The sequence below is a fragment of the Crocodylus porosus genome, unplaced genomic scaffold, assembly GCF_001723895.1.
Source record: "Crocodylus porosus isolate Cpor-Errol unplaced genomic scaffold, CroPor_comp1, whole genome shotgun sequence".
Lineage (NCBI taxonomy): Eukaryota > Metazoa > Chordata > Crocodylia > Crocodylidae > Crocodylus > Crocodylus porosus.
The window spans coordinates 12745731-12758644 of NW_017728949.1; the positions used below are offsets into that span (position 1 = coordinate 12745731).

Sequence of the window (12914 nt, forward strand, 5' to 3'; positions counted from 1 at the left end):
GCGCTATTCAGAAAACACTTGGAGCCTGGAAGTTTGAAACAGGGGCTTGCCTCATTCAGTGTCTCTGTTCTAGCTGATCAGCATTGCCAAATGCTTAGCAGTTCCAAATGACTCTTGTAAAAACATCTTTTAGGTACATTTTCCCCACACTCTTCCTCCCAAAACTAACAATAACAACTAATGAACAGCAAAAACATATAAACAACCTACTAACAATATTTAGTCTCTGTGCCCTGTACTTTTGTATGGACCTGTGGCTCTCTCTTGAGACATCAGCACCACTTTTCTCAGGCTGAGGATCTGTTCATTTTCTGCTATGACCTCCTCCATTGCTCCAGCGAGAAACCCCTCTGAATTAATGATGCTACTGATGAACTCTTGGATGTCCAAGCTATGAACAAACTGCAGTGATGTTTACAAACCTTTGAAAAAACACTGTCACCTACTACAGCTCTTGCATCTTTTCCAGATATTGGGTATTGGTTTTGCTTATACCAGTAGAAGCCAAGCTTTTTGGCTGGTGTGCCACAATATAGCCTGGCATCTACAGCTGTCCTTTGGGCGGGGTGCAAATTGGGGTGACCGCCCTGGGCCCCATGCTTTGGGGAGCCCTGCGGACAGTGCTGTACAGGCCCCATTCGGTGCTCCAGCCGCTCATCACCCCTCCACCCCCTCACTCCATGCTCCAGCTGCTCACCACCCCTCTCCCCCAGCACAGGCCCTGCACAGCCTGATATGCCCTTGACCCCGCACACCCCTAGTGTCGGCTCTGCCAGCATCCTCAGAGTGACACTCCATTCCCCTTCTTCTGCCTGGTCTGCTGCTCTCCTTTCTGTTCCCTACTCTGATTCCTTCCTGATCTGCTACCCTGCTTCATGCTTTCTGCCTTGTACTCCCTGTCTCATCTGCTAATCTGCTTTCTGCTTCCTGTCATGTATTCCTTGCCTGATCTGTTGCTCTGCTTTTTGATGCCTGTGCTGTTTTGTCTTCCCAACATGCTGCTTTACTTTCTGCTTCTATATCTACTGCTGTGCTACCTCTCTCCTCCCTAGTTTGCCACATGCCGCACACAGAGGCTGCTCATGCCACTTGTAGCATGCATACTGTACATTGGCTACCCCGGCCTACCCTTTCCAAACATGCATAGAGCTCCTTGTGTTATTTTTGTGCACTGTGGATGCATCTACATGTTAACCAAGTACTTGGTTAACCAAGTACTAAATCAATGTGCAGTAACTTGTGCTACTGTGCAGTAGCGCCAGTGCACAGGTTTTTAATGATGCTTACTGTGCAGTAACCTAATACTACTGTGAGGTAGCATATTAGCACAGTTTTTGCCTCGCACACTACTGTGCAGTGTTATTAAGCTACTGCGCAGTTAGAATCTTGTGTAGATGCACCCTCTAACTTCAGCACTGAAAGCTTTTTGCAGCAAGTCTCTTTTTATCATGTTTCTGTGTTTTCTGTAGCATTCACAGTGCCAGCACTGTTCACTCTCTTGTAATACACTTCAGTTTGGACTAAGGACTTTCTTCATTTAGCAAATTCAAAAATCTCTCTCTCAGGTTTTTCTTTTCCTTAGATCCCAGTTATAATTGGTTCTTTTCTCAAGGACTCAGCTTTTCTTCTTTCCCACTCCTCCTTTAGAAGACTGAGTTTTGGCTGAAGATTATTCATCGATTTTTCTATATCATTGCCCCTTTTCTGTACTCTGTTTGAAAACATACCTCTGATGTTTCAAGTTTACATTCAGTGAAGCACTTTTCAAATTTCTGTAATACATTTACATACTGGACTCCTCTGCCTTTATGAACTGAAAACTATTGAAAACAAATGCTTCAAAAGCAACCATTGTGAGAATATGGCTACCTTCTGACTCTTTCTTTGGCTGATACCCACTGTGTTAAATTTTCTCCAGTTGCATTTCCAGGGAATTTGAGCTCTGATGGAGAATGGAGCAGTTAAAGTCTACCTGATGAGTTTTCCTAGGTGGTTTTGCTCCTGGTACTGTGGAAGATGTTCGGGAATCACCCAGAATCAAGGAACTGATAGATCTGCTTCATTTAGGGCATGTCTACATGTGCACTTTCCTGCACATCAGATTAATCTATTGTGTAGTAATGCATCACTGTCTACAGGTGCACAGCAATTACTGTGCACTACATTAATTTAAAGTGCTGTTTGCTAGTATCAACAGATACAGGTACTAGAAAATGGAACTTCGAACTAATATGCCTTAAGTATACATGTAGACACTGATGCAGGATCAAATTGCTCCTGGTCAGCCCAGGCAGTAGGGGGCTACAATAGCTGCTTTGTAGGGCTGTGCCAAATTTCACCGACAGTTTCATTTGAACGTTGTTTTGACTCGTTTTGAGCTCAAAACAGCGAAATTGAAATGAAACTGAGAGCTTTGAAACAGCCTTGAAACAAAATGATATAAGTCAAAACATTTTGAAATATTTTAAACATTTCAAGTTTCGAAGTTCAAGCTGGGCTTGCCTGCAGGGAAACAGAAACAGCAGACATACAAATTGCAGGTGCTTTCTCAGCCTGACAAAGGGTTTTTCAAGCCAAAAGCTTCCTAAGATATATTTCTGTAACTATTCCATTTTTTTCATAATAAATATATAGACATAAAAACACAAGATAAGCCATCACACACCATGAGTAGCATATATCCAACACAACATCTTTATTTCTTGTTTTCAATCCCTTTATAAAAAGAAAGGCTCTGTGTTAGTTTGGCTAGGCTACTGGAGATGCTGCTGGTACGACTGTGCTAGTACTGCTCACTCACTAGGTTATTTTATACCTGCTGCCGTTTAAAAGTGGTGGACAGGACTGAGGCTGTAGGGGAGGAGGAGCCCTCATTGGGGTACACTACCATGTTGTGTAGATGGCCCAGCACCAGTGAGGGTGCACCTTAACACACACATAGTCCCACAAGCACCCACAACACAAGTTTTGCCTGTCAGCAACTAGGAATGCAGGGCCCCAGAACCCAGACTCCCCCTGTACCTATCTCCTTGACAGCTGGCAGGCTTCATGGCCTCAGCAGGGCCTAACAAGCCTGCAGTTTTCACCATGCCCTCAGCCCCCTGGAGCCCCCTGCTGGCCTGGGGCTGGTACCTGGGGGAGCCTGGAGCTCCCCCTGGCTACTGCAGTGGAGCAGAGGAGGGCAGGAGCAGCCCTGGACTACACTGCTCCCATCAGGCTCAATTTGTTTCTGGCCTGGGCACATGTCTAGCCTTATAAAAAGTTTGCTTCCTTATTTGGTTTTTTCCTCCAGTTCAGCAAGAAACTCATGCTGCAAATCACTTACTGTAGAGTTTGGTTGGAGAATAGATCTTTCTTATTCTGCTTCTAGCTTGTCAGAAATGGGTGTGCTAGCTTTGAGTTAATACAAAATCTACCCTCAGGGAATGTTTCTTACCACCTCTTTTGTTTGCTTGTCTGCAGTGTCATCACTCATACAGAAGAAAGGCAAAGTCAGTGAGATGAAGTTGCCCAATAATATACTCTTTGCCAGGTATAGTTCAATCAGCTTCAATACCATGAGTCAGACTTCAGTGCCTAGACCAATGGTTCCCAACCTTGGGTTGCAACTCAAATGAGGGTTGTGGGGGCAATAGTGGCAGCACTGCAGGCAAAGGGCAAGCTGCACCCCATGCTTGGAGCTCCCCCACCCCTACCCCTGGGCAGCTGCCACTACTGCTGCCGCACTCCATTCCAAGCAGCGGGTCGTTGCAAAAAAAGGTTGGGAACCACTGGCCTAGACTATTTTGTTGACATCCGTGTGACAGTACTAAGTGACTCTGTACTAAGTTTGTTCTTTGGCTTCTTCTAAGCAGACATATAATTATGCCAAGCTATGTCTTTTTTGAGTTTTATGGTAAGGGCTTGAATCAAGAGACCCTGAAACCCAATTTATTTAGGACATTTTCTTTGATTACAAGCTGGGCTTTGGTGACAAAAGACTTTCTAACCCTATCATTAATCCTTTGAATTAATTCCTTATTTCCAAACGTTGCTTATAATGAGTTAGACCTTTCTTTTGCTGGCATTCAAAGCTGATAATAGCTTGCATATGTTTTCCAGTAATAGTTATAGCTCTATTTTGAGTTGCTTTGCAGATTGGATTGTCTCAGGGTTAGTTTCAGAATGTGCTGATCTAAATGGCCATGAAACCATGCAGCATTAGAGTGGATCCCCTCCAAAGCTTGTCATTTATTGCTGTTTCCCTTCTTGACAAGATTTATGATACTTGCAGTTATTCCTTAGGCTTTGAATGATGAATTTATTTTAATAACAATAACTACAGGTCTTCATTTTAATAGACTGCATCCATTTTACTTCATTCTCCAGTCCAATTTGAGATCAGACTTGAGTAAGAGCTTGCTTGCATATGTACGTTTTTGTTTAAGAAAGTTTTATGCATCCATCAACCTGCATACACAAGTCCTGGTGTATATGTAGATAGATATCAGGGAAGAAAATGCTTCAAAGAATTTTATAAGCATTGGATCCATACCTGCCTTCATTAGGCTTGGTTATGCCTAGAGGCATAGGCCTCTGTGAAAGTGATACAAGAGCTGAACAAAAGGGCTGTGCAAGGCTTCGAACTGTGCTTTGGACCTGGAGAAGCTTCGGACACTTCGACATCTGAAGCAGCACGTCCAGATCAAAGCTTCAAGAAGATCAGTGCAGGGCTTCATGGGGAACTGCACCCCAAATTCTTGAAAGCAAAACTCATGTTATGTGTATGTGTTATGCCACGGGGGGGGTGAAAACTTCAGGAGTGGTGGCCCCTGCTGAGGCCGCAAAGCCTGCCGAGTTTCAAGGAGATAAGTGCAGGGGTTTGGGGGAAACTGCACCTCAAGCTGCGGACAAGCAAAACTCATGACATGGGTGACACTGTGTGTGTTAAGGCACAGCATGGTGAAAGCTGCAGGCCTGCTAGCCCCTGCTGTGGCCATGACACCTGCCAGCTGTCAAGGAGATAGGTGTAGGGGGGTTCTGGGGCCCTGCACCCCTAGCTGCTGATAGGCAAAACTCGTGTCATGGGTGCTTGTGCAACTGACTGTCTGTCTTGGGGCAGTTGATTGTCTGTACTGATTATTTCCTCTCCTTAGTCTGTCATTTTGTAGATGTTAATTAGGTGTTAACGAGTTAATAAGCAAATATTAACACCTACCAAACCACAGACTAAGGAGAGGAAATAATTAATACAGGCAATCAGCTGCCCCAAGACAGACAGACACTGATCTTCTTGAAATGTGGCAGGCTTCATGGTCTCACCGGAGCTTACCACTCCAGCAGTTTTCACCCCCCTGTGGTGTAACGCATACAAGTGATATGAGGTTTGCTTTCAAGAATTTGGTGTGCAGTTCCCCCCAGCCCCTACACTGATCTTCTTGAAATATGGCAGGCTTTGTGCTCTCAGCAGAGGCTATGATCCCTGCAAGTTTCATCCAAATCAGAAAAGAAACAACAAAGTTATAGATATTTCATTGATTCCCCATTATACCCTATAGCCGGATCTCCAAGGTGGCTCCAAAGCTTCGGAGCTGCTTTGGCCGGATCGAAGCAGGAACCTGGTCCAGAGCTCCGGACTGGATTGCTGGCATCTGAAGCAGCTGGATCTGAAGCCAGATTGATAGCTGCCCAAATCGCACAGACCTACTGCACAGTCCCAGGAAGAGTTGTGATTCAGAATCCCACCTGAGGCATTGCTCCTACTTCATAGGAAGGAAAGTAGGTTACCCTGTATACTAACTCACTACCCTCATGATCACCTGGCTCCTTTAATCAGTTCATGGGAAGGTGATAAGGAGTCCTGATTCCACCTACACCTCACACCCCTTCAGTACACTTTTCTAGTAGTGGGAGCAACAGAACTGCAAGAACTTATATGTGTTGATATACTAGAACCAAACTCAAGATAATCCCACTGCAGTGTCAAAAAGCTCTGCACAAGCCTATCATGGTTAAGGAGTACAAGCTTTTGTAGCCAATGGCATTAAAAAGGAGTTTAAATTGCAACAAGAGATATTTAGGATGGGTATTAGGAAGACCCATCTCACACTGAGGGTGGTTAAGCATTGGAACAGGCTATGTAGAGAAGTGGAATCTGCATCCTTTTCAAATTTTTAAAAGCTGGTTAAACAAGCACTTTGATGAGATGCTTCAGATAGGAATGATTTTGCCTTGAGCAGGGGATTAGACTAGATGACCTCCTGAGGTCCCTTCCAGATCTGTTTTTCTATGTTTCTATAATGGATTGACTGAGGACAACTTTCAGGCAAAGTCCAGAGAAAGGTACACTCCTCTGAACCTAAATGAAGATAAGCATCCTTTACTGCAGGGGTTGTCAACCGCGGGTACACATACCAGGAGCAGAAATGGGGGGGATGAGGGCAGCGGTGCCCCCCTGTGGACCACACAGGCACCACCTGGCCAGCCAGATGTGTGTTGGGGGGGGGGGCTCGCATATGGTGGCAGCTGCCTCCATCCATGCCACCGCTGCCACCCACTGCCCCGCACTGCCACCATGCACCACTTTCCCATGGTTGGTCACACATGCAGCTCTGTGGGCTGCTGACGGGTGGCACATGATTAGCTGGATGTGAGGCATGTCAGCAGCCCGCGGAGACACATGTGCAACCGGCTGTAGGAAAGTGGCGTGCGGCAGCAGCACAGGGTGGTTGGTGGTGGCAGTGGCTGCCACACGCAACCACTCCCCCACCACACCCGCTCCGCATCTGGCCACTGCCACCAGAAGGCGTACACTTCTAAAAAGAGGTTGAAAACCCATGCCTTACTGCATAGAGTTGAGGGTGGAATTCTGACTCCTTAGTGTATTGGCAGTAGGGATCACTGCAATTTATCCTGTTGAACTGAAGTACAAAATTCTTGTTGATCTTGAAAGAGAGTAGCATTGGGCTTGTTAACTAATTAACCTTCCCAAGGGACAGGGGTTCCCCAGCACATGGTTCAAAGCTGTCCTCTTGGCAAAGAAAAAAAAGCTGGATGTACTTACTGAGTGAAGAAGAAATCTCTGAAAGGATGCATCATATTGTGCAAACAAATACTAAAAAATAGTCTCTCAATGACTAGTTTGATATCTGTGCTCTCTGTTTATATCCTGAGTCAGCTGTATTTACTGCAGGCACATTTTTTCCTTAGCCCAGTCATGCAACAATGAAACAAACATTACCAAGTACAAATTGTCAGATCAGAGTATCTATCTGGCTCAATTAGCTTAAACCCACTTGCTGTCTGTTATGCAGCTGAAGGATTTATAGCACCAGGTAAAGGTTTTAGAGTCTGAAGATATACAATTCTTCTGCTTTTGATTATGCTCTGTAGATGTATAAACAATGTGGAAATACAGCATAACTCACTTTCCAGTCCAAGCACTCATATTTTCCATCTGTTGCATTACTGTAACAATACTGATCATGTCTACATTACAAAAGGCAAAATTCCTGCAGCAGCCTATCTTCTCTATTTATAATAAGAAGTGTTATGACACTATTAAAAATAAATTAACATTACTGATGCTAGTAACTTGTCCTGATCACCTTTTTTCTTTGTAATCATTTTCAGGCATCATTTCAAAGACATGCAAGAAGGTGAAATTGAGTGCAGTAAAGGAAACATAAATCCCATGAATTCTTTTGAGGATATTTTGTGTGCCATTTTCCAAAATGTGTCTTTTAAAATTCATCCTTGCTCTTCTGACTAAAATAACACATTGACTTGTAATATTCTCTTCTAGATGAAAATTCTTGAAGAAAAAAATAAAAATGGAGAGGGGCAACTCAGCACTTCTGTTCATGAGAAATAACTGTTTAGGTCAAAGAAATGCAAAGGAGAACAACAAATCAGTAGTACCCTACTGCTAGAAAAGGTTTCATGTGTGTGGCAGGATTTATTGTTTTGCAGCACTGGTATTTAAAAATGGAGTCAAGTTTAAATTAAATACCTAAAATCCTGGCTCCTGAAAGGCATTTGGCCTCACATTGCTAGGAGTTTGGCTCCTAAATACCTTTTAAAATCTAAATTTGTGACTTAGATTCCTAAGGCCCCTACCTTGATGATCCCAGGGCCATTCATTTGTTCCCACTCTGGACTAGCCAAAGCCCAGCAGTTTAGCACCACAGAAGGATTAGAGGCTTGGACAAATGCCTGAGAAAAACAAAGACCCTGAAAGTGAGTCTGTAGTGTGCATTCAGAGCTGTTCCAAGTTATCCATACTAACTAATTGCCAGACTTTGGTATGCCTGGAAGAGGAGTAAGCAGTGGTGGAGTTGGGGGCTAATTTCGTATGGGGTATCCCTGGGTCTGGAAAGGAATCAGTAAAGACAGCACCAAGGTCTAATTGCAAGTCAGTTGAACTTGCGCCTGGAAGAAAACAAGTCCCTGTAGAATAGGGGTAGGCAACCAATGGCATAGGTACTAGAGCACGGCATGTGAAGGCATTTTGCTTGGTATGTACACCTTGGGGTGGATAGTGGGGAATGAGCTTGGGCTGCACTGCCACAACAAGGATCTGGCTCCTCGTGGCTCCCCTGCCCTCCACCCCTGGCATGCTAGCATCTCACAAGTTGAGGGTGTGGGTGTTTTTGTCACTCTGCCCAAAAATGTTACCAACCCCTGTTGTAGAATACACATGAGCAAAGTATGGAAATACAAAGACCCACAGAAGATTTTTGGGGAAATTTCAATTTAATCTATTTTTTGTAAACAAGTGAGACTGCCTCTCCAGATCAGTTTGAACTCAATTTTATTGCTTCCAGGAGCAGCTTTTACATTGAGCTAGGGCAGTGCAGCACTGGTTGGCAGGAGGTCAGTGGGGTCAGTGTGCCAGCCCAGAGCTGCTCTGCTCCTGATCAACGTGGTGCAGTCACAGGTTCATATAAATGCTGTGCCTGAGAGCAATAAACTCCAGCACAAACCGCACCAGAGTTTATTCAGGCATACTAATTTCATATGTAGATGCAGCCACCAAGCATCAAATAAGTCTTTCCAGGGGCAGTCTCAAAATGAGCGCTGCAGTGCCGACTAGCCCCTCACTGTAGCACCCCCATTCCCTCGCCAGCTCTACACATACATTGCTGTGCACTAAATAACTGCACTGCAGGTTAATACTTGTGTTGGGCAGTACTATCCTACAGTGGAGTTAATTAGTTTACTATGGCCTAATAGTGCTGTATGTGGTGCTTTACTGCAGAGTTAATCAGTCAATTCTTCAGTAAAGCACATGTGTAGATGTACCTGGTGTTATAAGCATGAGTTTATTAATAAATATTCACATACTTAACGTTAAGAAAGATCTTAAGCCCTTACAGATTCTGGACCTAAATATTTTCTTGTAGCATCTCTAACCCCAGCATGGCAGCATTTCTTCTTGAGAAGCTGAAGAAGAAATTGATCAGAAAAGGGCAACACATAACAGTAAAAGTGACTGTTCAGGGGTTGGTAACCTTTCAGTGACAGTGGATGGCATTAACACAACTTGGTCTGAAGGCAGTTCACTGCTAGAGATGCAGCTGCTACCATAGCTTCTCCTGCTGCTCATGTTGCTGCCAGTTTTCTCTCATTGCCAGCCAAAATTTCCCCACCCCCTGCTCCCCTGCAAAATTGCCACCAGTTTCTACTTTATGGGCCAGATAAAAATCACTTGGCAATGTAGGTCCAGCTTGTGGGCCAGAGGTTGCCAACCCCGGTCCCGTTTATATTCATTCTCCAATACAGGATCTAAATAAAAACCATTAATGATAAAAAAAAACAACTAAAAACACTTCAGGGCTCGTTATCAGAATGATTATAACAGAGACTTAAAATATGTATTATTTCAAATCTTACAATGTCTCTTTAAGCTGTTTTGAAAAAGCCTGAGACATGTCTAACTACATACGAAAAAAATTCTGAAATCAGATGAGGTAATGCACAGGAGGCTTTTCATCTGGCCTTAGTATTTCATGTCTAAGTGTCAGTATTAATTAAAAATACTGTAAACAATAAGTATTAAACAATAAGTAAAAAGCCAGAATCTTGTGTGTTGTGACGCTCAGTGTATCCTTCAGTCATTTCTACCCTCGTCAGTAACAAGAACAAAGCATCAGAGTTGTTACAGGAGTGTAATTGACAGAGACCTGGATTGAAACGTTTAACTAAATGACTTAATATGTAGAGCATAATTTTAAAGCCACTCAGGGTATTATCACAGAAATCATAGAAATTAAGGGCTGGAAGGGACCTTGAAAGATCACCGAGTCCAACCCCCCTGCTCTGGATAGGAATACTGCTGAGATCATAGATTAACAGATGCTAGGGTCAGAAGGGACTTCAACAGATCATTGAGGCTGGACAGACACCTTGCTGAGATCATTTGGTCATTTTTAGCAGAGGGGGTATAGCTCAGTGGTAGAGCATTTGACTGCAGATCAAGAGGTTCCCAAGTTCAAGTCTGGGTGCCCCCTTATTTTTCTTCATGGTAAGGGTGGCCAAAATTTGGAATGGGCTTCCAAAGGAGGTACCCTGGGAGTCTTTAAGAGAAGGCTGGATAGGCATCTGGCTGGGGCACTCTTTCCTACCTAGGGGCACCCAGACTTGAACTGGGGAAACCTCTTGATCTGCATTCAAATGCTCTAGCACTGAGCTATACCCCCTCTGCTAGAAATGATCAAATGATCCCAGCAAGGTGTCTGTCCAGCCTCCTCTTGAAGACTTCCAAGGTTGGGCACTGCACCACTTCCTTGGGAAGTCTATTCCAGATTCTGGTCACCCTTACCATAAAGAAGTTGTTCCTTACATCCAACCTGAAACCATCCTCTAACAGTTTATGGCCATTGCTTCTTGGCCTCCCCTGGAGTGCCCCAATGAACAGCTTTTCTGCCAGCTTCTGATATTCACCCCTTGCATACTTATAGCTGGCCATTAAGTCCCCCTTGGTCTTCTCTTCTCCGGGCTGAATGGTCCCAGATCCCATAGTCTTTTCTCATAAGGTTTGTCCTCCAGGCCCGTAATCAAAGAGTGACCAACCATACATAAAGGAACTATGAGGTACTTGGACAGGGACGCTTCAGGAGGGAGAGAAGTGGGCTGGGGAAAGGAGTCTCAGAGGTGGAGAGGATGGCCCAAACAGGAGGATACGAGGATACGATTTAAGCATGGGAGGGTATTCCCTAGCTAAACTATAGGGGAACTAGGCTCCTGGTACCCTGCTGTAAGGTGTTGAGTACTACAGTCCCTTGCAGACCTGTAGGATGCCACCTGCCACTCAACGAAGATGTTATTGCTTCTAATTGATGATCTACATGCCTGCCACTACTTGATGTTAATGGAGTTGGTTCATTACCTGCACATGTAGTCCAATTAGTAGTCTCACCGTTGTCCCGCAGGGTCCTGCGTTCCTGAGGGCTCCGCCACCCCTACACCCTCGCCTGTTCCACTGGGGTCTGACCAGCCATTTGGTCCTGCCACATGTCCTTGGTGCCAGGCAAACGACCAACGAAAGACCAAAAAAAAGAAAGCAAGAAAACAAAGAAGGCTCTCCTGGCCTATGTCACTGTTCCTGCTGTTTGCAGACAATATCTAAACCAAAATTGACCTTTGTGAGGTCAGTCCCTCCTTGGTGGCTCTCTGTCTCTCTCAAAGACTCTTCTGGAGGCTGCCACCACTTCTTTTAGCACCTTGAGTCCATCTATAACCCCATCTTATTGGCATGTGCCACTGTTACATGTATTACAGTACCATGAAAGTCTATAGTGCCCCTCTATTATGGTTATTACAGTAACACTCTATCTGCCGGCTCCGCCAGCTCCCCTGCATAAACAAACAGTTCTGCGCCCCTGCAGAGTCAGTAGGCTTGGCTCTCAGTCCCCGCTGTGGGTTTTACTCTCTGCAAGGGTCTCCTACCAGCACTCCATGTTGCCTTCAGAGTTCCCTGCAGCATGTGCCAACTTGCTCCTCCTCCTCCTCCTCCTCTTTCCAGTTCTGCACTCCTCCTACTTCCCTGTCCCAGGCTCATCTTTATACCAGCATGGGAGTTCTCTGCCCCTCCCCTCCCGAAACACCTGGGTAAGGGAGATTTCTGCCGGACTCCTCGGGGCTGCAGACCTGGGGCCGCTGGGCCTTTGTTTAGCCCATGTGCTTTGGAGCCCAGTGGCTCCTTCTCTGTCACACATAAGGAACCAGGGAGGAGGACTATCCAAATTCCCAGCAAAGTGACAGATAAGGTGTCTTGTGGTTTTCTTTCGTGTTCTTTCTTTTTGTTTTCCCAGGTGAAGGGGTTGAGAGGCAGGACGGGTTTAGGTATACAGAATAAATGGAGCAAAACCTGTAGGGCATCACGTGGTGATGTGATCCTGAGGGCAGGAGTTTGCTCTAGACAGGGGTAGGTTCCATGGTCAGGACCTCTGAACATAGAAAACCCACGAAGGGGTCAGCAAAGCAGGCTCCAGGGCTGATATGCCGGACGAGAAGAAACCCAAGAGGCACCATAGTTACAGGAGAGAGGGGACGTGGCCAAGAATACAGAGGGATCCATCGAGGTGGTGCGTGGTTGGGGTGTAGGGATGGCGGAGCCCCATGAGTGACCGTCGGGCAGACCGTGTGTTGCAGAGGGACCCCGAATAGTTGACCCCCACACTGGAACATTCAAAGTTGTGGCAGGAGAGATAGAGGAAGACTACCCCTGGAGTGAACAGCTACTCGGCCAGTTACAGGAGCCTGTAAGATGGACATCACCCATTACTCGGACCAAGGCTGCATGTGACCAAGTGTTTGAAACTTGCTGGTCACACCCCTGCTCACAACATATTGGCTAATGCATCTCAGAATGCTATTAGCTCTGTTGACTACAGAGTTGCACTGATGGCTCATGTTCCTGCTGTGATCAACCA

At 45.3% G+C, this 12914-nt stretch overlaps 1 non-coding gene across 1 annotated transcript; it reads left to right on the forward strand.

Annotated features, from left to right (window-relative positions):
• Positions 1–10417: 10417 nt before the first annotated feature.
• Positions 10418–10490, forward strand: TRNAC-GCA. The gene has a single exon. It is a non-coding gene; the product is annotated as a tRNA-Cys (tRNA).
• Positions 10491–12914: the final 2424 nt, after the last annotated feature.